Source organism: Stegodyphus dumicola, chromosome 7 (assembly GCF_044657685.1).
Source record: "Stegodyphus dumicola isolate Sdum_Otavi_A_Nest chromosome 7, ASM4465768v1".
NCBI lineage: Eukaryota > Metazoa > Arthropoda > Arachnida > Araneae > Eresidae > Stegodyphus > Stegodyphus dumicola.
Window position 1 is genome coordinate 42,709,201 of NC_140774.1, and position 27,263 is coordinate 42,736,463.

At 33.0% G+C, this 27,263-nt stretch overlaps 1 protein-coding gene across 3 annotated transcripts in view; it reads right to left on the bottom strand.

The window, feature by feature from the left end:
• Positions 1 to 27,263, bottom strand: part of LOC118203300 (inactive fucosyltransferase B-like) — a 71,104-nt gene that overhangs the window by 38,697 nt on the left and 5,144 nt on the right. Inside the window, exon 2 of one of the 3 annotated variants that reach the window (XM_085820123.1) lies at positions 15,354 to 15,398. The exons of the other annotated variants lie outside the window; for them this stretch is intronic. The gene's annotated coding sequence lies outside the window, so the exon portion shown is untranslated. The remainder of the gene's footprint in view (positions 1 to 15,353; positions 15,399 to 27,263) is intronic. 3 annotated transcript variants of the gene reach the window in all.

Below are 27,263 nucleotides of genomic sequence, written 5' to 3' on the forward strand. Positions count from 1 at the left end.
CGCAAGACCCCTTCACAAGCTGACAGAGAGCAAGCAAAGATTCTTGTGGACAAAAGAATGCGAGGATGCATTTAACAACTTAAAGGAGGCTTTAACATCTGCTCCAATCCTGACGTATCCTCAGCTCGACCGACCATTTATTCTTGACACCGACGCGAGCAATGAAAGTGTCGGTGCTGTTTTGTCCCAAGAAATAGACGGCCAAGAACGTGTAGTGGCGTACTGGAGCAAGTGCCTGTCTAAACCGGAGAGGAATTATTGTGTCACCAGGAAAGAGTTGCTCGCCATAGTCAAAGCCGTAGAACAGTTCCATCACTATCTATATGGCAGAAAATTCCTGCTCCGCACCGATCATGCATCATTGACCTGGCTTTTAAATTTCAAGAATCCTGAGGGTCAAATAGCCAGGTGGATACAGAGACTCCAAGAATATGACATCACTATCCGTCATCGTAAGGGATCATCACACGGAAACGCCGACGCCCTGTCTAGAAGACCTTGCCAAGAAAGCTGCCGATATTGTTCCAGGGTGGAAGCGAAATACGAGCTGCTGACTCCGGTCGCAAGACAAATTACAACATCAACATCGGCTGATCGAGAACCGTGGAGTGATGATGAAGTCAGGAAAGACCAGCTGGAAGACCGCGACATTAAACCGATAATTGATTTAATGGAGTCATCAACCAGAAAACCTACCTGGCAGGACATTTCTATCTGTAGTCCTACAACCAAACAGTATTGGGCACTCTGGGATTCACTTCACATTCGAAACGGCGTCTTATACCGGAAATTTGAATCGGATGATGGGAAGACGTTCCGATGGCAGCTGATACTTCCAAGATCCCGCATTCCTGATGTCCTTAAAGAACTACATAACAGCCCTACGGGAGGTCACTTTGGAATAATGAAGACCTTACAGAGAGTTCGTGAGCGCTTTTACTGGAATAATGCAAAGGATGACGTGCAAAAGTGGTGCCGATCCTGCGATGCCTGTGCAGGTCGGAAAGGACCGAAGAGACGCAGCCGAGGCAAGCTGCAACGTTACAACGTAGGGGCGCCTTTTGAACGTATCGCCTTTGACATCTTAGGACCTCTGCCACGAACTGCTGATGGCAACAAATACATACTCGTTGTCATTGATTACTTCACCAAGTGGCCTGAAGCGTACCCTGTTCCTGATCAAGAGGCTGTCACAGTAGCTGAGGTAATGATACAGCACTGGATTTCCAGGTTCGGAGTGCCTCTTCAGTTACATTCCGATCAGGGAAGGAATTTTGCCTCGGCAGTAATCAAAGAACTATGCAAACTACTCGGCATTGACAAAACTCAAACGACGCCATTGCATCCCCAGTCGGACGGCATGGTAGAGAGGTTCAATCGAACCATCTTTAATAACCTCTCATTAGTGGTTTCCAGAAACCAACAGGACTGGGACAAGAAATTACCACTGTTTTTACTGGCTTACCGCAGTGCTGTCCACGAGACTACCGGCTATTCTCCATCACAAATGCTCTTCGGTCGTGATCTTCGTCTGCCTTGTGATCTATTGTTTGGCCGCCCTCCGGATGCTCCTTCATCGTCTGAGGAATGTATTCAAGATCTCCAGGCCCGGTTTGAAGTGATGCACAACTTTGCACGAGAGCGAGTCAACTTGGCGACGGAGAAGATGAAGACCCGATACGACACAAGAGCTACTGAACATCAATTCCACGAAGGAGACAAGGTGTGGTTGTGGAATCCGACTCGACGGAAAGGACTTTGTCCGAAATTACAGTCACCTTGGGATGGCCCGTACACAGTCCTAAACAGGCTGAATGACGTCGTGGTTCGGATTCGTAAGTCTTCGAACTCTAAACCTAAAGTCGTTCATTACGACAGGTTAGCACATTACTATGGCCATAGTACATAATGTAAATAATTGTAAATAGTATAAGACCATGGTCCATTTTGTTTTTAAATGTGTCTTTGATTTGATTTGTATTTAGTATTTGATTTGCATTTAGTATTTGATTTGAATTTGATAGCATTTGATTTGTTTTATGTATTGCATTTATTGTTCATGTTGTTTATTATTGTAATGTAATGCTTATTAATGCATTTATGCCACAGTTGTAAACTTAGCTTCCTGTCCAGGGATTGTACTGCCCGGGACGTGCAGTCCTTGGGAAGGGGGCAGTGTTACGAATTTGGTATTTAAAAAGCTAATATTAGTTCAATTATAAATTAATTGGTTTTATTTCTCGCGCAGCGCAGCGCGTGACGAATATTAAAAGAAAGCTAAGCCGTAAAATTGAAAATACAAGAGCGCGTGCATTAAATAAATAAATATCTCTTTTTGATTTCGAGAAAGTACTGGAAAATTCTAGCGCGTGATTTTAAAATCTTATAAAAGGAGGAAAAACATCTCAGTTTGGAGTAGTTGCTTAGTTTGTTGTTGTTTAGAAAACTGCTCTTGTTGATTGTAAGGAATTCGCGGATTAGCGTTCTTTAGCTGTTTTGAATTACGTTCTATTGGACATTTGAGTAGTTAAAAGATAACTACTGTGAGATATTGTAATACTGCATGATAATTTGAGAAAATTTAAGCATTTTTGTTGTGATAATAATAAATTTTTGTTCATTTTTCATCGGACTTGTGCATTCATTTCATAACGAACCCGTACGCACGCAACAATATGTTCTCTGAATTTGAATGATATTGCAAATTAGTTCGCAGCAATAATTAATCTTTTATTTGTATATAATTAAATTTTCATAATTTAAAATTTAAATTAGCTTTATATGAATGAGAGAATATTTGTTATATATGTGAGTATATATTTAGCCATTTCTAAACAATTAATGTTAGATTTTAGTTTCATCAGAGAAGCGTGCAGATGGGAAAATTGGTTAGTAACTCTGACAACCGTACTGAAGGGCCCGGATCCAAATCCCGGAAATTGCATGGATATAAATTGTCTGTCCCTTCACAGGAGGTAACGGTGGCCGCATATTACGCGCCTCCATGCATAAAATGATCTCTGCTTCTGTCCTTAATAGTAAGGAAAGCCTAAAACGGCTAGTGCCCACCTCAGAAAAAAAAAGTTTTATATAAATATATATATATATATAAAAAACCTAATGGCTAGGGCAATGGTTAGAGTGATAAGCAATTTTGAACTATTTCCTCAGAATCTTATCGTTGAAGAATTATGCCTCTTGAGCATTAATTTAGACTTCGCACTGGTCGTACTTCACAGCCGGAATCTTTATGAAGAAAACAAGTTTCGGTTCTAAAATTTGACTACACGTAAATTGAATTACTGAATTGTTATAACATTTATACTGCATTATTTAAGATAATATTTACAGAATTTAGAATTTTTGAAACATAGTTATATTATAAGTTGTTATTTTGGATGAAAATGCCAGAAAGCTCTGGATAAAAGCAAAACAGAAACACAAAACGACAAAAAGATTGACCACACAAGTAATTAATATAATTTCTGAATTATTAGAATAAGTCAATCCAAAACTCTTAGAAGAACGTGAGGTAAATCTACAAAAGGAAGTAGACCAAATAATTGAAGTTAGATCTAGGTATTTAATAAATGAACCAAAGGATCTTGAAGCTGAAAATCGAGAGTAATCAGGAATACAGAGCGCAATATTTGCACGAAAATTAAAGTTAAGAAATATCTTGAGAATTTTCAGTTAGGAATAAAATAGATGTCGTTAAAGAGTAATTCTTTAATTATTTGGAATAGTAAGAAAAGAAACCTAAAGTACGAGTAAATTTATCAAAATTACAAGAATCTTCTGACGAAGATTTCGAAAGATTTTTGGAATTTTGGGCGCAATTTGCGAGTATTATTCATTACAGTAAACGTTTATCTAAACAAGAAAAATATAATTACCTTAAAGCTTTTTGAAAAGGATCAGACTTAACGAATATTCAAGGATTACTGATATCAGAAAACAATTATCATCTATCAAAGGAATTGCTTAAAGAAAGGTATAGGAGAAAAAACAAATTATTGTAAGATACCATATTAACTATCTGTTAAATTGAAATGCTATGGAATTAGCTTCCCATTTGAAATAATTATCGTAGCTAAATCATGCCACAGAAATACGCGGTTTGCAAACTCTTGGTGCTGAACTAAGTTCATATGGAAATTTGTGTTTCTCCCATTATTTACAAAATTTATTCCAAATTCTACTGCATTAGAACTTTAATGTTGCTGTTTTGACCAGGTATTTTATGGAAGAATGGTTGCCAGAGCTTCAAAAAGACACTTCTACTTCCAACACAATTTTGAAAAAAAAAAACACCCGGGGGAGGAGGTTCGATTTGTCTCTCACCCTTCTCCCCTACCCCCAAAACCATACGAGGGCACTTTCGGCAAAGAATCTCTAGCTTTCGGCTCGCCACATATTTAGATGCCTCCATGCCACAAAAGCCACTATACATTTACAAACATCCATGCCTTCTCCGGGATTTGAACTCGGGCCCTTCGGTATCGCAGTAGGCTCCCCTAACCGCTACACCGGCTGGACAGCAACACTTACTTAATAATTTTTTTGAAAAGGGAAATAAATTTCTCGAAAATTAAAGAAAAAAGACAACGTTTGATTCTAAATTTGATTGATATTTATTAGAATTTTAAAAAATATTTTATTTAATTTCATTTATTGTCATTTTTTTTCGATTCTTTGTTTTTATGGACGAATTATCTGTAAGTCGTTTTGAATTTGCAAATAAGTCAACTTCCAAATTTCAGTAGTAAAAAAATGTGGGAAAATTTCTTGGTTTATGACACGACAGTATACGATAAGTTATAATCAAATAGATTCTGAAAAAAAAATATTGATGATTTTGATTTATTAAAAAAAGTTGAAAATTTAAAGGAAAAAAGCTTTAAAATCAGTGCAGTATTTTTTACATTAATTACATTTTATTGATGCTTTACGTTTGACGATTAACAGTTTGTTGATTGATGATTTTGCTATTGTTTCTTCTTTTCATTATATGCACTGATTATTATTCTTCGGTGCGGAGTATGATCTCCTTTAGAAGCAATACAACACATACAGCGGTGTGCGATGCTGTAAATTATGCAGTTAATCAGTTTCGCAGGAAGTGAGAGCCATTGCTGTTGCAAAGCATTTGCAAGCGTGGCAAGGGTTTGAAGAGGAGGATGGAGAGCAGCTATACGTCTTCCTAACGCATCCCAAACATGTTCGATAAGATTCAGGCCCCAGTGGTCGAGCTGGCCACTCCATGCGCTGAATTGTTTGCTGCTGAAGATAATCATCCACGATGCAAGCCCTGTGTGGTCTAGCGTTGTTAATCTGTAGCAGAAAATTATCACCTATTGTCCGGGCATAAAGACGCACATAAGCATCAAGGATGTCATCTCTATATGCCTTCTTTAGTCTCCCAATGGCTCTCCAACGCAGTTCTTTGGGCAAATAATGCCTGGAGGTCTTGTCACAAATTGGCTATCGCAGATTTCGTATCTCAGTATCACAAGGAAATTTGCAGGCTTGCTCTGAACTATGCAATTTTATGCTCCTCCCAAATGAGTATTTCACTTGCAGCGCCACTAATTTGCATACTGCCGCTTTACTCAGCAATTCTTGTTTGACAACATATTCAAATTTTATACGGATTAGCTTATTTGTGAACGAGTTATCGCTATTTTTGTTATTGTTCCTTAATTTTTGGAAACCAGTGTATTTCTCTACAGTAATAATATTTAAGTTAATGGATGATATGCAAGTAAAGACTAATGGCTTAAAGAATGCAGAAGAGTTACAAATTCCCTCGAAATGCATAAAGACATTTTCCTTAAAATTAAATCTCAATCTAAGGTTGAATTTTTCTTAACTTCAAAATAAACAGATTTCTTGGTTAAATCTGATCGAAAGTTATCTTTATAAATTAATTTAACGGCTTTCACAGAACAGCTTATGTGTATTTCCAAAACTTATCTCAAACATGCAGTTTTTTATATTTAAGGTATTGTATTATACATAATACAAAGGAATATATCGCCAAGATAAAAATTTCCATCTCTTTGCCGAGGACACCGATATTAAAAAAATACATTTCGATTTCAGATCGATTTCACGCAGTTGTATATTGAATAAAACAAGGTGAAACATAATTTATAATAACAGCATCGCAAATGATAATTATTAAAATTTACAAACTTGGGAAGGGTGGAAGGAACTTGAGAACTCAAAAATGTCGTTCTACAAAAAGTGAAAAAGCAAAACATACTTTTTTAACGCAGCTTCACTAAACCAGAAATCAGTTTACCTTGAGATTTCCCAAGTTCTGGTATCTATGACAAGCACATGCATTTTTTTTTTTTTTTCCTTATTCCTCTCGAAAAGTTGGAACATGTGATATTTCCTTCCGCCGACCTTGAAAATTTCCATCAGAATTCCGTTCGCGGCAGTTTTTTAGTTCTCATTTATTTAAAGAGCAGCTATATTTTAATGGTTCAATAAAGCGTGTATTTTTAATTTTCATAAGGGTACTCGAAAACCAAGATTAACAAAATACGCACATATGATTCATACATTCTACATCTGCGTGACATTCATTTTTCAACGATATATTATCGTACATAAATGCAAGATATTACGATATTTCATTCGGATTAATTTCAATTAAAATAGTTGTTTACGAAGGTCTGCTTCTGAAAGAAACTACTTTTAAGAGTGCACCCATTCATGTTTCTACAGAGTAACTATATTTCCAAAAATATCGTGTCGAAAATGTACAATGTACATCATGAAATAAAAAATAAGTTCCGATTGTGAAGATCGATAGCTAGTAAGTTAATTTTTGAAAATATATATATCAAAATCTTTCAAAATATCTTTGCATGAATTTTATGTATTTACACACAAATCTTAGCATCCAAAGAGATAAATGTCATTTTCTGATTAGGTATAATTAAATAATCTTACTTAAGAAATTTGAATACAACACTTCGGTTATGCTGATGAAATTTTTTTTACTCTATGCAGTTATTAAAAAAGATATTACTTACCTAAAATTTTGCAAATTTACATAACACACACAAAACTTCGAAAAACAAAACTGTTTCCAGTCTCTTCTAGTAAACATTTTTAAAACTTGTAACATGAAACATGACAGCCCCCTTCCCCCGAAAAAAAGGGGGAAGTAAAATTCAAGTGACAGAAAACACCGATACCTGATATCTAACAGAAGTAGGCAGGTATTTTCCCGCCCCCCCCCTTCACTTATCTAGACATCAACTCCCTGGAGGTGTAAAAGAGTACCTCGAGAGCTTATTTGAAACTACTTCAAAATGGCTTTATAAAGACTTAAGGCATCTGAGTCATTTAACAGACCTAATATATAATATAAAATCTGATGTGTACACCACATGGCCTCCTTGTACGGAATATTAAATTATACGCACTTTTTCATGTATTTCATTTAAACTTATTTCCTCGAATTTCATTAGAGATATATTTCTCATTAAATTAATTCAGTTCTCACTTCGCGACAAGACAAAAATACACAAAAAATATCTATATTAAAAATTGAAAGATATAGAAAAACATAAAACACCAAATACGGTTAAAACAATTTTTAAAAAAATTACAATTAAAATTACAGTAGCTATGAAAAAAAGAGAAAAAAAGAAAAGAAAAAAACAATTCGGCCAGCGGACAAGAAGGTAGATTTTTAGGTGCACAAAACTGAAAGTTAACTTTTGGTCTCACTCGTCAAAAAGACACTGAAGGTGTAGAAACTGACTTTATTTGTTGTGGACGCTGAGTTATTATATGAGATAATTTAATAACTTAAATGATTAATCCAGAATGAATTAAGCATAATTTAATTCGCAAATTTAAAGGAAGACATTACTTTACTAATTCAGAAGTCAAACAACAAAAATCAGCGTTATATTTACAAAATTTTCACAGTACTGAAGTTGGATGTGTTACGTGTGACCAGAATGTCGAGAAACGGAAGAGAATTGCAAGTCTCAAGTTCAAAAGTGAACTGAATAGCAGGATCAATAGAATTCATTGTTGAAAGAACTTTATTTAAATCATCTTTATTACCTTCAAACAGGGTAAAAGTATCGTCTACGTAGCGGAACCATGCCGGGAAGTTTAAAGTTTCAAACAATTTTGATTCATAATAATGCATGTAGATATCAGCCAGGATGGGACGGAGGGGGCTTCCCATGGCTAATCCCTCAGTTTGCTTGTAATATTTATTTTGGAAAACAAAATGTGTTTGTTTCAAACAGAGTTGAGTGAGAGAAATTAGCTCATCAATTTCGATGCAAGAGAAATGAAATTCGCGAAGTCTGGTTTCTAGACATCTTAATGCACCCTCCACTGGGACACTGATGAATAATGATTTTACATCAAAAGAAACCATGAGTAAATTACTAGGAGAAATGTTTTTAACCTTTTTTACAAACTCTTTACTTCTTTTACTTAAATTTTTTATCGTGTAAATGTTATTGTCTAATAGAGTGGAAAATCTAGAAACTAAATACTTAGCTAATGGATACGAGGTAGTACCTAAATTTGATACAATAGGGCGGAAAGGAATACCACTTTTATGAGTTTTGGGAAGAGCATATAATCTGGCACAATTCGCAACAGATGGGATAAGCGAATGTTTTAAGTTGCTTGAAATGATTTGCGAAGATTTGATCGCAGTTTTTATTTTGGACAAGTCCGAAGGTGAAGGATCTTTAGGGATCGGATTATATGGTCCTTTGTTTAAGAGTTTAGTGACACCATCGATGTAAGTGTTCAGAACACTTACATCGATGGTGAATCATCTTGACTTTTTACTTAAAAGTAAATGTAAAAAATTGATCCCCAATTTTATTCAAATCAAATCTAATCAAAAACCTTCGAGTCGTGTTTGAAGAATTGTGTTAAATTGCAAGCTTGCCTTACTTCGGTCCGTGATAAGGGATACACGTCAACAACTGTCCAAAATTGAACATGAACTCTATAAGCTTCATCTGGAACTCGCTAAATCATATCCAAAATTCACTGCCCTTGAACAAAAGTCTTGGTCTAGAACGGAGAATTTAGTTAAACGTCATAAAAACACCCTTGCAGTTAAATTCGAAAAACTTCTTTTACAGTCTTCCAGTTCAAGTAGTTCAAAAAATCTTCCCATTGTAAACATCAAGCCAATAGTTCATATTTCTAATGTTAGTCTTTCAGAAGAACAAGAGAGAATTCTAAAATATAATTTTAACTTCTCACAAACCTGTAAACCCTCGATTCCAAAGATTTTGGCTCCTATCGAAAAAGCTTTCAAGTTCAGTAAAGTTTCAGATTCACAGAAAGAAATGATTAGGCATCTTATCGCTCATAATGTGAAATTCAATAATAAACCTTTGAAACCAAATCTAACTGCGAGAGAAAGAGCTACAATGCGCGAAATTCATTCTAACCCGGATATTATCATTTCAAAGGCCGACAAAGGTGGCCAGATAGTCGTCATGGATCAGAACACTTACATCGATGGTGTCACTAAACTCTTAAACGAAGGATCATATAATCCGATCCCTAAAGATCCTTCACCTTCGGACTTGTCCAAAATAAAAACTGCGATCAAATCTTCGCAAATCATTTCAAGCAACTTAAAACATTCGCTTATCCCATCTGTTGCGAATTGTGCCAGATTATATGCTCTTCCCAAAACTCATAAAAGTGGTATTCCTTTCCGCCCTATTGTATCAAATTTAGGTACTACCTCGTATCCATTAGCTAAGTATTTAGTTTCTAGATTTTCCACTCTATTAGACAATAACATTTACACGATAAAAAATTTAAGTAAAAGAAGTAAAGAGTTTGTAAAAAAGGTTAAAAACATTTCTCCTAGTAATTTACTCATGGTTTCTTTTGATGTAAAATCATTATTCACCAGTGTCCCAGTGGAGGGTGCATTAAGATGTCTAGAAACCAGACTTCGCGAATTTCATTTCTCTTGCATCGAAATTGATGAGCTAATTTCTCTCACTCAACTCTGTTTGAAACAAACACATTTTGTTTTCCAAAATAAATATTACAAGCAAACTGAGGGATTAGCCATGGGAAGCCCCCTCCGTCCCATCCTGGCTGATATCTACATGCATTATTATGAATCAAAATTGTTTGAAACTTTAAACTTCCCGGCATGGTTCCGCTACGTAGACGATACTTTTACCCTGTTTGAAGGTAATAAAGATGATTTAAATAAAGTTCTTTCAACAATGAATTCTATTGATCCTGCTATTCAGTTCACTTTTGAACTTGAGACTTGCAATTCTCTTCCGTTTCTCGACATTCTGGTCACACGTAACACATCCAACTTCAGTACTGTGAAAATTTTGTAAATATAACGCTGATTTTTGTTGTTTGACTTCTGAATTAGTATTTATTCGGCGTGTTATTGTGTCTTAAGACATTACTTTGTTGTTCTGAAGCTTAGTTTATCTACATTGGCAACAAATTCACTATTCTGCTAAGTTTCAAATGTAAACAAATATGGTTGCTATAGTAAAAAAAATAAGACTTAGCCGTACTTAAATAACTTTTAAATTGTCGATAATTCTACAAATATTGCATGCAAGTTAACTAAAGGCATAAAAACCTTAACCGGAAGATAAGAACAACATAATTTTAAATTTTAGATCAATATATTCCCTTCCGAATGTTAAGTTTAGGGGTACAGCATCAGTCAAATATTTTCAAATATTTGACTTAAAAAATTTCAAATTGTTTCAAATATTTCAAATATTTTCCAAAAACGCTAGGAACAATTTATAAATAAACTTTTCCATTTTTCTGATTAAAATGCTGTTAAAATATATATTTATATGCTTTAGTCATATTTATATTAAATTAATTAAATTCTATTTCAGTTGGAAGAATGTTTGTTTACATGTTTAATTCGGTTAATGTTATCTATACAGCCGAGGACAAACGTGATCACGTTTAATCGACGCCTAATGTAATAATAATTTAAATGGATCTGTGTTTATTGCTTTTAAATAGCTTTGTTAATTAACAAAAGAATAAATTTGAAAGAAAAGTTAAATATCTTACGTTTTGCTGAACGATAAAACACTGCCACGTGGAAGATTAAAATTATTTTAATTCGGGGCAACACATTTCTTTTAAACTGCTGAGTTTGTTTATTCAATTCGAAAGACAAATATATTAGGAGTGGTAGTATATTTCTTTTATATCACCGAGTATTATGATTAAATTTGAAATACAAATATCTTACGCTTTGCAGAGTGGCAACACAAAACTTTATTGATGACAACCAGTTCCGGATGTTTTAAAAAAATATTTTATTGGATTACTAATCTTTTCAAACTCGGTTTAAGTTTAGATTCAGTTGGATTCAATTAGCATCTTAACTGCTGTTTCAGATTTGCTCCACTTATCTTCTTTGCTAAAAAGTGTTTTGATTATTTCAAGGCAATTATATAGCATCCAAAGCTGCACACTTACAGTAAAATGCTAAACATTTTCATATGGTCTTTGTAGAATTTGAAATGCAAGTAAACTTTTATGATGGCAATTTCAAAATTCATATTAAAAACCAATATATTATTACTCATCCATTAAATAAGCAATTAATTTAAAATAACAGTTTCAATGAACAATAATTATACCCTCGTATCATACACATATTTTACTACTTAATCATTTTTCTTTCCGACATTCTTTCCTGCGCATTCTACATACAATAAATTGGCCATTCATATCAAATACATTAAATTTACATGTTTGCACTGATATTACTTTGCACTGATATTCAAAATTCCCATTCCTTATAGGTTTTTGTGAAAGTTTGTTGTTATTTTCTTTAAGTGGACACTTTTAGTGTAACACAGCTACACTGCTGGCCATCAAAACTGCAATATCATACAAAAAGCAGCTGATCAACGTGAAATTTGCCTTACAGATACACATAGTAGGGCATGAAAATGATTACGAAAGCGATGTATAAGTAAACAACGCAATCATATAATCAGTATAGAACAGATGAGTGAACTAGTTTTCCATACAAGAATTATTGTCTCTTCCTTATTTGTTTAACTAGAAATGTATTGTTTTATTGCAGTGATCGGACAAGAATAGGTACTTTCAGCATGGTATACCCTCGAACAATTCCCCGGTGTTTCCCGTCTCAAAGCTGGGGGAAAGTTTAACAGTTAGTTAGGTTCAGCAATATCTCTGTCTCCTATGCTAGCTTCTACCTGTACCTATACTGTTTTACTTATTTGCATGCCTTGAGTAAGAAGACAGAACGTACAACAGAATGCGTCTGAATTTGATCGAGAGAAAACAGCTCTGCGTTGTGATTGCGGTTATCATATCATACCGCCAAACTGCTGCTCTCTTTGTTCGAATTATGACTACTAGCATGCTAATATGAAAACCACTATGCCTAAGAAACGGATGGAATGACATACAAACTGACAATAATGCTGATGCACCATGAGCAAAGGAATAGGTATCTTATACGAATAGCTGATACTGACCATATAGTAACATCACGCACTCTAACGCAGGAAGTACGGTGCATAGTATGGCAAAAATCATATACCCATAAAATGAGATGTCGTCTGAATGTCATCGATGGTTGCCTGGCAACGACTGCTTCGCCTATCTTTCAAGGTACACCGCAGGCATCTACGGATGCAATAGTACATTAAACGATAGACATGGAATGCATGAATAACGTGGCATCTTCTCTAACAAATCTCACTTTTACGTCTATGGGGCTAGCGCGGCCTGCGATAGGAGATGCGATTGAATACAACTTCCTTTCGTACCTGGTATATAACATCTGACACTCTGTCAGTGCTGTACAACAAACGTGTTAAGGCCTGTGGTCGTCACATACCTTCAGAAACGGCCGAGAATTTTCTTCTAGCAAGATAATGCGTGACTACACGGTGGCATTCAACTGGCCAGCGCGTTCACCAGACCTTTCTCTGATTGAATACGTCTGCCTGAAGTGTGACACACACTGGCATAACAAAACCCATCAGCTGCTAAAACACATGAACCCTGGCAAGGAATTCTAGCTATCAGAACTAAGTATTCCTTAATGCCATCCAAACTCATCTTCGTCTATGACTCATCATATAGTAGTAGTTATAGATGCTCATGGTGCCCACATTCTTTTCACTGTACATTCTGTTTGTCCTTTATATCACAGGTTTTAATGATTTCATCTGTGTATTGTAAGAATTCTGCCGATGCAGTTTTAATGATCAGCAATGTGTCATATTCAGCAGACTGTATTATTATTTTAACAGTAGCTGAATAAATAGATATTCCATATGATTCATATAGAACTACTTCAAGTTTCGGCATTAGGTTTTCCCTTATTTTATTGTTTATGACAATAATATGTGTATTCCGCAAGATGTCTTTGACAGTCTCCCAAATTTTCTCTCATTCTGCTTCTTAAGAAGCTATAAACAATGTTTCTATTCATCAAAAATCGTTGAATGATTTAAATTCAGCATTTCAGTAATTTTTCAATAGAATTAGCCCTTTTCATTATTCTAAATTAAGAATAAAAATTTTATAATTGTGAATGAAGAGTTGCGAATTCTTCATGGATTTGCTTCAATTAGCCATTAAAAAATGAAATTAAATTAAATTTTAAAACGGTTTATTAAGACTTGTGAGAAGACAGTTTATCAACAATGTTGCCCGTTGTTTTGATTCAAAATCGCGACATAAGCATGTATATATCGCAGACGATTTTGTATGTAGTGGACAGTTCTAAACAAAATCTTTTATGATATGATTCTCCTTCTTAAAATAAAGCTATGTAGTTAGCTAAATGAAGACTAGTTATTTATTTTAAATAAACCATGTTGTACGGTTTAAAATTTCGAGAATTTAAATTTTTTTATGTTATTTTCGAAAGTTTATAGCATCTTGTCTTTTTTGTGACAAAATATATGAATTAAATGTAACTCAATGTTGCTATTTACCTTTTAAAAAATTTTTTAATTACTTCGGGAAGAAAAGCGTGATCGTTAAAAGTGCAATTTTGTTACCCCAAAAGTGGAATCTAAGGACTCTTCTTCCCCCCCCCCTCCTCGAATATGTATATTGTTAGGAATTTTTAAAGCAGTATCTTTTCACTTTTCGGCCGCTACGTTACGCTACAGTACAGAAAATTTACCATAAAACACCGGATCACAACAGCTGTTATTCCAAGAAAATTGCCATTTGACGTGGTTAAAATCTTTAATTATGTTTCAAATCATAACTAAAGTTTCTTAATAAACTCAGCAATTAAAAACTATAATTTATGGATATATAAAATTTGCATCGGTGGAATATCAAAATGTATCAATCAGATATATGAAGAAAAAAAATTAAAATTATTAAGAAGTATGTTCACTGATTTTAAATCCTATCGTTAGTTAAATAAGTTTTATAATTTAATTTCGAAACTATAGAAGTTACGGAACGGCGAATAGAAACATCTTCAAGAACTGATAAACAAGGCCGCATGATGATAAACGCCCTAACTGCGCAATGTAATGTTACGGGTACACAGACTTCTTTTTCAATCAGAAACAGATGATGGGGGTTGCAGGTTATTTTACTAGTTGAAACCATTAACAATGATCACCGCAGCAAAACCATTAACAATGATGACCGCAGCATTCTCCGGAAGCGACTATCCATTTGATGACTCTCTCATAGAAATCTTTGAGGTAACGCATGAAAGTATAAGCTCTTTCTATCATACCGCTTTAAGCAGTTTTTTCAATCTGATTTCTCCACTCAGAAGTAGAGAAAGAAAGGTTACATCACGGTGTGTAAACATAACCTTCTCTTCCTTCAGGGCGCATGACGTAATGTGAAGAGAATTCAATACGACGTGATATCATACTGAATAACGTCCCGCTATTATCACAGTTTCAAAACTTAAATGTTGTCATTACTTTCTTGTTTTTAATACAAAATATTCTTTCATTTGCTAAATTCTTAAATGGGATAATTTTGTTATATATGAAATATGTTTTAACTTTTCTCAACCGTCACTTGGAGAAGAAATCATTCCACTTCTGACTAGTTTTCAAACCTTAGATATCTGTTACTTATCCCTGTAATTTGATCAACTTTTCAGATCTCTACTCAAAGCTAAAACTCCGCTAACTACATCATTGTGAGGTTACCTTTTTATTTTCTACTCCTTTTAAATAAGATTTTGGTATTATAACTGTTCAGCTGACATTTTTCGAGAATATACATCGTGTTCATAAAAATCCGGTCTTTACCATAAATTCATAAAAATCCGGTCTTACTTGCTATGCCACCGTTCCTGCACTTGATATCGATGATTTAAAAACCTATAAGAGAATAATTCATGAGGAAAAATACATAAAGAGTTTTAATAATACTAGCAAAGAGGAATCAACTGAAAAATAAATTAATGGTAAGCAACTTAAACTGTTTCTGCCAAATTTTTAAATTTTAAATGCTGTTAACCTCATTCGCCCCTGAACATTGAAAATAAATTATACATAATAAGTACTTCCTCAGAGAACCCGGTAAATGTAAACATCGCCAACTTTTGCGATAATAGTTCAAACCTGGTAACCCCGCAGATTTATCCTATTCGCTTGTTCGAAGTTTGCAACCATTCCTCTTGCGTTCACTTTGTCGAATTATCACTGTCCACGGAGTATAATATTATACTCCGTGTCACTGTCGTTGTTCGCATTTGCAGATTTATATTATTCTTCTCTTATTTCTTATTATTTTTTCTGAATTTTTTAACAACGAATAGATAGAAATATTTTCGTAGATAAATGCCGGTTCTCGGTTCGGGATGAAAGGAAAATACAGCGGGAGGGGTGAATGCTAATTTGTAACACCGCTGTTCACGTTGTGTTCTTAATTATTAACAGCTGTAAGCATGCAGAACTATGAGGTTTTTAACCCCTAAAGTAATTTGTTTTCGTAGGCCGCAAAAATATGCATGTGCATTTTAAGTAATTAAGTAATTCTTTTATTTTTATTATTGGCTATTGTCATCTAAAATTATGAGAATAAATCAATTTTTATGGCGTAAAATTTTAACAAGATAATATCTTGTTAATGCTTTTCTAACAATAACCTTTCAGAGGATGGCAGGTGTGACATAAATAGATCATTAAATTGAAATAAAAAATATGATTGATTCATCAAAATTAGCAAACCACTGCTGGAGTAAGGAATATATTGTTTTCCGTGTTAACTGGAATTTAAGACACATTTTTTTCGTTTATCATGTTTAACCGGGTAATTTCAGTACATTAATACTAATTTATATTTTTTATTTCCGTTATAAATGCTTATATATTGTCTTATGCTTAATATATTATTTTCTGTGCTAACTTGAATTTAATACAAATTTATTTCTGTATATCACGTTTAACCGGTTAGTTTTACATCTACATGCGTATTATCTGTGAATTTTTACTACCATATGCTTAATATATTGTTTTGTCTGCTAACTTGAATTTACATACACTAAAAATCACGTTTACAAAATAATAAATATCACGCTTACGACTCGGCTCATCGTCTATGAACCGCGAGGTTGGCGAGTAAAAATGCAACGGCGCCAACGGGTTCTTTCCCGAAGCGCCAACGGGTTCTCTGCGGATGAAAATCCAAAGTAAATATATCAAAGAAAAAAGGGGGAGAAAAATTGACTTCATTTCTCTACTCCAACACAAAAACAGAACGTAAATAAATTATCTTTTATAAATGTATAAATTATCCTTATCCTTCTTACCATTCATAAAATACCTCGACTACCAGAAAAATATAAAGGAAAAATATTTTTTTCACTGTTCACTGCATTTCGTGCGAATGGCAAGGTTACTGACACGCAGCTATTTCTCACCCCCTCCTTTCGATTTTTATTTCTTTATTCTGCATGAAATAAATAACGATAGCACCTAAACTAGGGTGGCATTATTGTCATCCTCATGCTAGTAGAGTAGCTTTGTGTCCTCATATTCGTAAGAACGCTGTCGCCGTAGAGAATTTTTTTTTTTTTTTTTTTTTTTTGTTAAAGTACTGGTCACCTATTGTTTCGGTGTTTTTATTGCTGATGTAACTGCATTTTTTTAGTGTATCATCTTCGATGATTAATACTGTATGGAAGGTTAAGCTTTATTTCTGATGTTTTTGGAAAGTATGACGCCGGCGTGGTGATTAGCGGATACTATTTCTCTTCTTCCTTCCAGATTTCGACTACTATTATGGCTTTTCAGTTTTTATGGATTTAACTCCGAATTTACTCGATATGCTCTTCATCGAACAAGTCAGAGATGCTGATCTGAAAGTTGAAAATGAAATAAACTTATTAGTTACATTATCAATGAATAATAAAGTTAATCAATGAATGATAAAGTTAATCAATGAATGATAAAGTTAATCAATGAATGATAAAGTAATAATAATTAAAAGCTTATTTACAAACTTGTTTGGACCAGATTCACCGCAGTTTCCAAAGTTTAAACATTTCAACTCAAAATAATACACAAAAACAAATAATTTCTCTGACACAACCAGCTGTTTCAACCTCAGCTTCCAAACATGAGAGGAAATTCTAAAAAATCCACTCAAGAGATTACACAGCAATCCGAACGTTGACAACAAGTTTTCGCCTTTAAGCAGAAAGAATAACCATGGGTACCACAAATGGGGACAATGACTCGGATTTTGAGCATCCTACCAAAGAAGCGGGGAAAATCTTCTCTTCTATAATTACAGAGCCCAAAGTAAAATGCTTCACACTTAACAACTGCGAGGTTTCGGAGTAGGAAAAACAGAAAGCCAACTCACATATGGCGAATTACACATTTTACAAAACTCCAACGCTTCTTTCTCGATAAAGATGCTCCATTTCATACATATACAAAAGATAGACCACCGGATGATACACAAAGATAGACCAATTATGGTATAATTAAAAATCTACCCTTTGATACATCTATCATCTCAAGAAGGCTGGAGCTCAGTGAAAAAGAGATTCCTGTAATCAGAGTTTGTCAACTAACAAAATACTAAGCAAACGAAAGTACCCTTTTATCATTATTTCTTGTTGAAACTAAACGAAATTATAAAAACAAAGAAATCTACAGAATTACTTACATTCAGAGAATTAACATAAATGGGAACTCAACAATTCAAAACAAAAACCTCTGCAGTGTCACAATTGACAGCGATTTGGTCTTAACCAATCCTCTTGTCACAACCTAGCTCGCTGCATGAAATGTGCCGGACCGCACGAAACTTATAAATAGTTTAATAAAATAATAATTATAAATAAATTTAATAAATTTCTTATAGACACAAGAAAGAAGATGTTCCAAGTACCTGCGCAAAGTGTCGATCAGACCATATGTCAAGTTATAAAGGTTGTCCTAAGCACCCAAATACATAAAACCAGAACTGAAAAAATCGAATCTTTACACCCATGGTTAAAATCAATTTTCTCCCCTTGAAACTAAATCAAAATCAACCAATTCCCATTCCTCACAACAGGCCAATAATTCCAATTTTAATCCGGAACAGAAGGATAATCGAAATTCCAGAGCATATTCCAACATTAACACTGCCACGGAAAGAGAGGAAAGTCCTCACTGGTGATTTAAAAAAGGTTTTTTTTTTTTTTTTTTTTTTTTTTTTTTTTTTTTTTTTTTTACCTTCACGAGGGCTAAATTATTTATAAAATTCAAGGCAGATAAATTCCATCTACACAAAATTCAAATTAGGCTCGAAGTTTTAGAATTTATTACATCATTAGATTAAGAATTTTAATCAATCTGAGCAGTTCATTATAAATTCAAATCACACAGGAAACTTTCACTAATATCGTCTATTTTAATGAATATAGCATTCGCCGTCAAACTCATGAACTTATTAAATTTATCAAGACACAAAAAATTTGTATTATTATGATTAATGAAACTCATCTTCAGCCAAGGCTGCAATATTATTCGCAATGACAGATTTAACAACCGTAACGGAGGAACAGCCATAATTATCAAAAATACTATCACGTTCACTTCCGACCTAGCACAGGCCAAGAGGTAAAGTCGTCGAAAACTGGTAGTTCTGTTCGGGGTTCGAATGTCGGCGAATGGGCCGGCTGTATGGACGTTTACGTGGTTTTCCCCCCATGTGCAACATGTATACGAGTCAGTTTCTTTTAGAAAGTCCTCCACAAAAGCCTCCCTCTCCTTAGGCAGACAGCCTGTAAGTGCTTTGCCATAATAAACCGAACAAAACCACAACTTATTCAATTCCACTTCCCTCAAATCTTGATGCTAATGCTGCATTTATTTATATTAAATTTAAATAACAGTATGTTATCATTTCAGTCTATAAACCTCCATCTAACCTAATTATTTAACAATTTGTTAATAATATTATCTGTTTTTTCTCCCACTATTATTGCAGGTTGCTTCAATTCCAAAAGCCGACTTTGGAACTCAAGAATCCAATAATGCCAGCGAAACATTCTGGAAAATTACGCTTTTTAAAATAGAATTAAAATTATTGGTCCTTTAGCTCCTACAAGATATCACATTAACGGCGATACTCAGTTGACATTCTTCTGAAAGATATTACACAAATTTCTCACCTGGAAGTTAAAGATGCCTTTCATCTCATCACCTGCCGTTCTATCTACTGTCTATGGCATGTACCCCATGGACCTTATAAGGTCCATGATGTACCCACTATGCCACTCAACGCAAAAGGATGAAGTTCTTAATTAAATGAAGTTCAAAGATCTTTTAATATATTAATGCAAATACTTCTCTTCATAATATCGAAGATATTGAATATGCAATTACCTCACCCTTATCATAAAGTTCAAGATGCAATAATTATTCAATCCTCAACAACTATTCCCTCGACTTCTTATACCTCACTGCCCAATCATATTGTGGAAGTCATTAGAGAAAAAATTCCCCTTTTCAAGCGCTGGAAAGTTTCAAGAGATCCAGTTACTCAACTTAAAAGTAAACGACACGAAATTTCTTTTCTAATTACAAAATATGGCTCCTGGAAAACAGGTAATTTCTTCGCTCTGACACAATGAATTTCATTAGACCGATACTACATAACAATTTGCGTTCCCATTCAGAATAAGAGATTGCTAAATGTTTGCAGATGTACTTTAAAGTTTCTTCACTCCTGAGTGTCAATGAAGAGGAAGAAGATCTTGAGATTGTGTCCTCCACTCAAGCCCTTCTAGCCAGAAATGTTAACCAATATATTCTTCCAAATTCTCCAGCGGAAATTTCTAACATAATAAAAAAATTGTGAATTCGCTGTGCCACCGGTCAGATTTAATTTCCAATAGAGCACTAAATGAGCTACCAAGAAACTGTATTGTATTGCTTACAACTATTTTAATCTCATGTCTCTGCATACTTTATTTGCCACAGCAATGAAAACATGCTATAATTATCCTATTTCTTAAACATGATAAAGACCCAAAATACCGTTCCAATTATCGACCTTAGCCTTTCACATTGTATTAGCAAAGTATTTTAAAGAGTTATTCAAAAAAGAATTGCAGAATATCTAGAAAAATATCACATTATTCTTCTGAATAATTTCGGCTTTCATAAAGGGCTTAATTTCGGCTTTCATGTAGTATATGCCATCGAATTTTGTATCTTACTGAATTTATCACAGTATCTTTTCACAAAAAGAAGTCAGTTGTGGCATGTTTTCTGAACTTTAACCGCGCTTGGCATCAAGGTCTCATTTACAAGCTTGCAAAATTCCATATACGGCCACACTTGATTTCATCACATAAAGATGATCCATAGTTATTTAACACGTCGGATTTTTCAAGTTCGTATTTGCGATACTCTATCCACTACAAACGTTATCAAGGCTGGAATTCTGCAAGGCTCTGAACTAAGGCCTCTGCTTTTTAACATCTATATAAATGATTCAAAACTCCATACTAAACTTACAATATTTTGTTAATTTTATTTCTCACTTTTGTTCAGTTTAGAAAATCAAGTTAAATGCAACTAAATGTAATGTTCTTATTTTTAGAAGATATTATAGAAATCGATTGATTGAGCCAAAAATTGCTTTTTACTGGACTGTTCTTCTAATCGTTCGTCACAAATATATTTAGGTGTTATATTCATGAAAAACTTACCTTTAAAGATAAAATAATTTATGCTGTCAATAAAGACAGAGCAGTTTTTATGGCTATTTACTGTCTAATCGGAAGAAAATCCAAACTGCATGTTTGTATCAAGCGAACTCTTTACTCAATTCTCATCCATCCAATTCTTATGCAATTTCTGCATAAACTACTGCGCATGAATTGCATAAGTAAGAATTAGATCTTATTTATGAAAAAACTTATAGTAACCCCCCCCCAAAACTTATAGTAACCTGCCCACAAAAAAAGAAGTAAAAAACAAAAGTTATACAGAATACCATCGCACCATGGTCAGTGTTCTTTGATTTGTTAAAAATCACTGCGAGATACCAAATATTCGTGATTATATTCTAATGTATTCTCACTACTTTTTTAATAATATATTCACCTCAATATATTCCAAAATCGCAGTTACTAATTATGATCCTACAACTGACTATATTGTCAAGAGACCAAGAGTGATACATTATAATGCCCACTGGTAGTTCTTCTGGTGTTGACATCTGACTTTTTTCCACTCTCATGTTATTTATTTCATTCGCAAATTATTTTCCTAAAATGAAGGCTTTTGTTTCTTTCATTTTTGAATTTTCATTTTTGAAGAAATTTGTTTCTAAGTTTCTTTCTGTGAATATCTACACTCACTCAGCGTTCACTTTCCACTCAAAGCCTACGGGCGGCGAGTCTTGCGCTTCACTGTTAAATATCGTATAAATAGAGTATTAAAATATAGTATAAGAGACTTATAAAGGGGCCCATATCTCAAATAGCTTAGGGCCTTAAAGTCTAAATCCGGCTCTGAGTTTAAAACTATGTTAACTAGACTGTGTCATCTGCGAAAGTTGTTGCTGTTTCTGCCGGAAACTTGGGACTTACTACCTTCGTGTTGGAATATCCAATACCCACCCAACGTTTAGGCGTCTCATCACTGGGAAGGTTGCCCAAGGTGCAATAAGCAATAAACTTAGTTGTCAATAATTTTAATTATCTTTTTAAAAAGATACATCTAACTGATGTAAATTGATATTCATTTAATTTATAATATGTCTTCTGATAATTTTCAAGAACTTGTAATTTATATGATACTTTAAATATTTAATTTTCAGAAATTTTCGTTAAAGAACTCTTCTTTGAGGTTTCGGAATGTAATACCTCTTTAAAACTGCAATTTCTCCTTTTTTTTCGGGGGGAGGAGCATTATCCAATGTAATATTCAAACAATACGTATGCAAAATACAAAACTTTCGAACAACTCACGAGAAATTCTATAAAAAAAAAATAATAATAGCAAAACCAAAAAAAAAAAAAAAAACTGCGATGCATTTGTAATACGGCGAATATATGAACACTGCGTATCGAAGCAATTCAGACATTTTTACTTACTACGTCGAAAAAAAAATCTTAAATTTACAATAATCATGAATCACATGAAAAAATTACAAGAAGATTCTAACTACAAGAGATCATGTTACGATGATGTTACGCTTTGTTTTAAATTTCGTTATTATGCTATAAACAAATTAATGAATACGGATGATAAGCTGCGTTAATTTAAGGGACACTACCTTCAACGATTACCAGGAAACTTAATACACCGCTTACCCGTCTATTCTTAAAAATTAACTATAACCGACTACAAGGTGATACTTTAAAAATGAAAATTTGATTTGTGTTAGATATGCAGACTAATATTAAAAATATTATTACTTACTTTTTTAATTTAATGATCAAAGCATATTTATTAATTTCTTCTAGTATTTAGTTAACTTCATTACTTTTCTAATAGAACACATTTCAACAAACCCATAAATATGCATCTGTCTTATAAAAAAGCATTTTGTATTTTAATTATCCTTCTCATTTTCAGGCATTTTAATGGACAAATATCGAATTTCCCACGTTTGCAAAGATTGTCCCACAAGGGGCTGAGTAGTTCGCTACCTGCTGCTGCAGATAATTACGCACGTTATTTTTAGTCCAAAGGGATAATTTGCCCAGAAGGACTATTAATTTCGTTTTGGCATTTTGCGTTGCTTCACTATAAATGTCGGCTCATTTTTCAAATTTTTGCAACCAAATATTATCGCCCTGTATTATATTTAAAGAAATAAAATAATCAAGAATTTGCATAAATGTAGGTATGTTTCTCGCATTGTGATAAAACAACGGTACATAGAGCCCTTAAATTTTGAATAACGTACGTTTCCACCTGAATATGGGCATCTGGAAGCCCAAATTTGGAATTTGTTTTCTTATCTATTTCATATTTTGTAAAACTTTAACGAATTTTTGATTAACAAACTCAACGATTTCAAAGCGAGCAATGGCAACACTCAACGGGGAAAAAAGAAAAACCTTTTTATCTCTAGTTCGCGAGACTGTGTATAGGAAATTCTAAAGATATTGTCCTTTTAAAATTATTTTGTAATATTGCTACTGAACTGAATTTTATGATTTAAGTACGTAGAACATGGTATTTACTAAATAAAGATAACACACAAAACGTTAAAAAAAAAGCCCCTTTGGACGTAATGTAAAATTTATTTTTCGATTCTTTTTTCGAAAAGTTAATGAGACAAATATTATTTCATAACAACGTTTATTTTGGGTTTCGAATAAGGAAGCAAAAAATTTCTATGAAATGACAAACTGTCAAAACTTTCGTAAGAAAATTACTTCTGTTGAAATAAATTCTTTCGTTTACCGAAACTTAATAATGGATTACCACACGGATCTAAAGCTTTGGCTTACCGAAATGATGCAAATGTAGGTATAATATTCAAGTTCTTTGGGATTATTTTAAAATTTTCTTTTTTTTTTACTTCTTCCTTCAGAAATTTTCCTTTTCTCCCTTTTTCCACCGCGGGGAGGTAAATTCTTGAATACGCTACTGGTAAAATTATCTATAAGTATGCTAATGAAAAATTAAAAATCTTCTCTTCTTTAGGCGTGGCTTTCAACTGCATTAAAAACATCAACAATTCAATTATGTACGTTTTCCTACTTTTTTCTTCCTTCTTTGCCACACATCTATACTATTAAATAATGAAAATGCGTATGTATGTTTATAAAAGTTTAAATTTGATGTCGCAACGGAAACATGAACTACTGAGTGACATGCTTGGTGCATTAAAAAATGTTACAGTTCTGTTGATGTAACACATTTTATTTTATTGCTTAGACCAGCGGTTCTCAACCTTTGACTGACGCGTACCATCTAAGCAAAAATTTAAAATCTGTAGTACCACCACTAATTTTTAATTTTTCAATAGAAATATTTAAATATATTTTGCCATTTGCACAGCCTTTTGGCTATTTGTATTAGAGATGCATTAAGAAATATTAGATTAAATATTGTATGCCATTTTAATTATCTTTAAGATTTTAATTCAAGTTATAGTACTTTACTCCTAAAATTTAGTGTGGAATCCTAAAATTTAGTGGGCCTGTTTAAGAGTTGTTCTGTTTGCTTAGTTTCTTTATATCTGATCTTATTTCACTTAGCTTTAACCGTAAATTAGGACCCACTTTTAATATTGTTCTGTATTTACTTTTTAAATATAACATGAAAGAAAATCCTTGTTCACACAAATAGGTTGTGCAAAAAAGCAATAAAAATTTAATAGCTTTATTTGAAATGCCTTTAAATTCTTTTTTTCGATTCAGCCAAAGTTTGCAGGTGTGTTATTTTTGAAATCTTCAGTTAGAATTTCATCCCAGGAAATTTCTATCAATTGTTCTTTTTCTTCACGAGATAAAATTTCAGGTACGCTTGGACAGAATGGATTTCTAATCCAATTTTTTGTTTTCATAATCGTCGGGAAAGAACGTGCTCATTATTTAGCGATGAAAATAATGATTTTTAATGTCAGATGCTAATTCTTCTTTTATTTTCAAATTTTTTTCTGTTAGAAATCTTTCTAAATGTGGTGAAAAGCTTAAAATATTATTATCCGATTCTTTGTTTATTAGCTCGAGTTTTTTTTATTATTATTTATTTTTTTTTATAATTGTATTTATTTTATCTCTAATGGTAAACAAATTAACATTTTGTCCTTGTAAACCCAAATTTATCTCATTTAACTTTCCATAAATATCAGCGAAATATGTTAAAAAGCACCAAACATAATTCACTAAATAAATAATTTTATGTAAATTTTATTTATCATCGTCTGTAAATCATCACTTTTTTCTTTAGTCAATTCTAGGCATTTTTCCATTTTGAAAATCTAGGTTTGTTTTATTATCTTTTCACAAATATTTAAATGCACAATATATTACGAGTTCTTCAAAAGGGTAGAGTACGAACTGTGCCAAATTTGATCGAAAATCCCTGTCCCCCTCTTTTCTAATCCACGAACTGCGTGACGTTTCCTGTCCCCCATTTCTTTCCAAGAAGATTGGGTGCTACAAAAAGTCGTTTATCGCCATTAATGGGACATTCTATTGAGACTGCAAGCCTCTATTTTCGTTTATCAATATTGTAAAAATTGTGCATGTAAAACAAATATTAATTTAAAGTCTGGCGTGTGCTAAAAAATAAATTTCTTTTACACTCATTTTAAAGTTTTATGATGCTTAAAGGAATGATGAGCTAGATTCTTTTTTATTCTCTGTAAGAATTAAAAACTTTCCAAGTTGTAGATTTTAGTCGCTGATATATATACATATATATAAGATTTGAATAGTAAAATTGATAGATTAATGACATACACAAAACTGATACATAATCAAGGTATCAAATATCGGATTTGTAGCTCAACTTAAATAAGTTTCTTGTCTAGATAAATATTAACAAATCTTCTTAGATAGCAGAATGGTTTTAACTTTCAAATTTACCATTTTAGGTAAACAGTTCTAATTTAATTATAAAAATTATCTTTATTAAATCTAAAAACTGGACTTCTTAAGTCGTTCTAAATTCACACTAATATTATTGCAATATATTCCCGTATTAAGCTTTCCATTTTTAATCATTGAAGTTATTTTAAGGTTATTTAACTTTGTTACAAATTCCATATTTTAATACTAGAAACGTTTAAATATTTATTCTGTTTTCCACCTGATGTACTTTGGCATACATTTAATTTCTAATACACATTTAATTAATATATTAATAATTATGAGCGTCAGCAGAATTTTCATAATTAACAAAAAAAAATAATAATAAATAATAAATAAGTAAAAAAAAAATCCAACTCCCTTACATTCATATCCTGGGATTTTCAGCTCCCTTTTAATCCATTCCTTTTTCACATATTGTTGCACTGTACTCAAGTTTTCATTGTATGTAGAATTTATGTACTTTGTATTGTATTTATGCCAATTTATATTTAAATGATAATTTTTACAAATTCTTGCATCACAACTCTAGTTAATAGAAGATGTTTCTAACACCTTGGCAAAGCTTAATCCTCAGAATGTAGCTTATTTTCCAACCTAGTTTCAGGCTGAATTATTTGTAAAATTAATTACTTGAAATTATTTGTTAACAAAGAAGGTCGCTAAATCACGCTAATAATATTTCTAACTGTTGTAATTTATAATGCAACGAGTTCATGTGATTTATAATATAATTCATATATAATTTTTTCAGCAGTACTGAAATTAATAGCAGATACTGATAATGATATACATTTAGATTACAATGATTTAGATTGTCATTGCCTTCTTTACTCATGCTTTTATGCTACATTCCTAATATTTCATAATGACATACAGGTAAGTTAAACTCAATCACCAAACATGTAAATCTGTAATTCAGCCCACTTTTGTTCTTACGTGTGCTGTATCTTCTATTTTCTTTAATATATTGTTCGGCCTAATTTCAAAAGGTATTGTGGAAAAGTCACAATACCTTTTGAAATTAGGCGTCATTAATACAAGAAACACTTCTGTGCACACAAAAATGTCATATTTGGAATAGAAAAAGGAAATAATTGATCCCCATCAAACAAAACACTTCAGAGAATAAAAATATTAGTATTATAAAAAATTTAAAAAAAAAAAAGCGGGA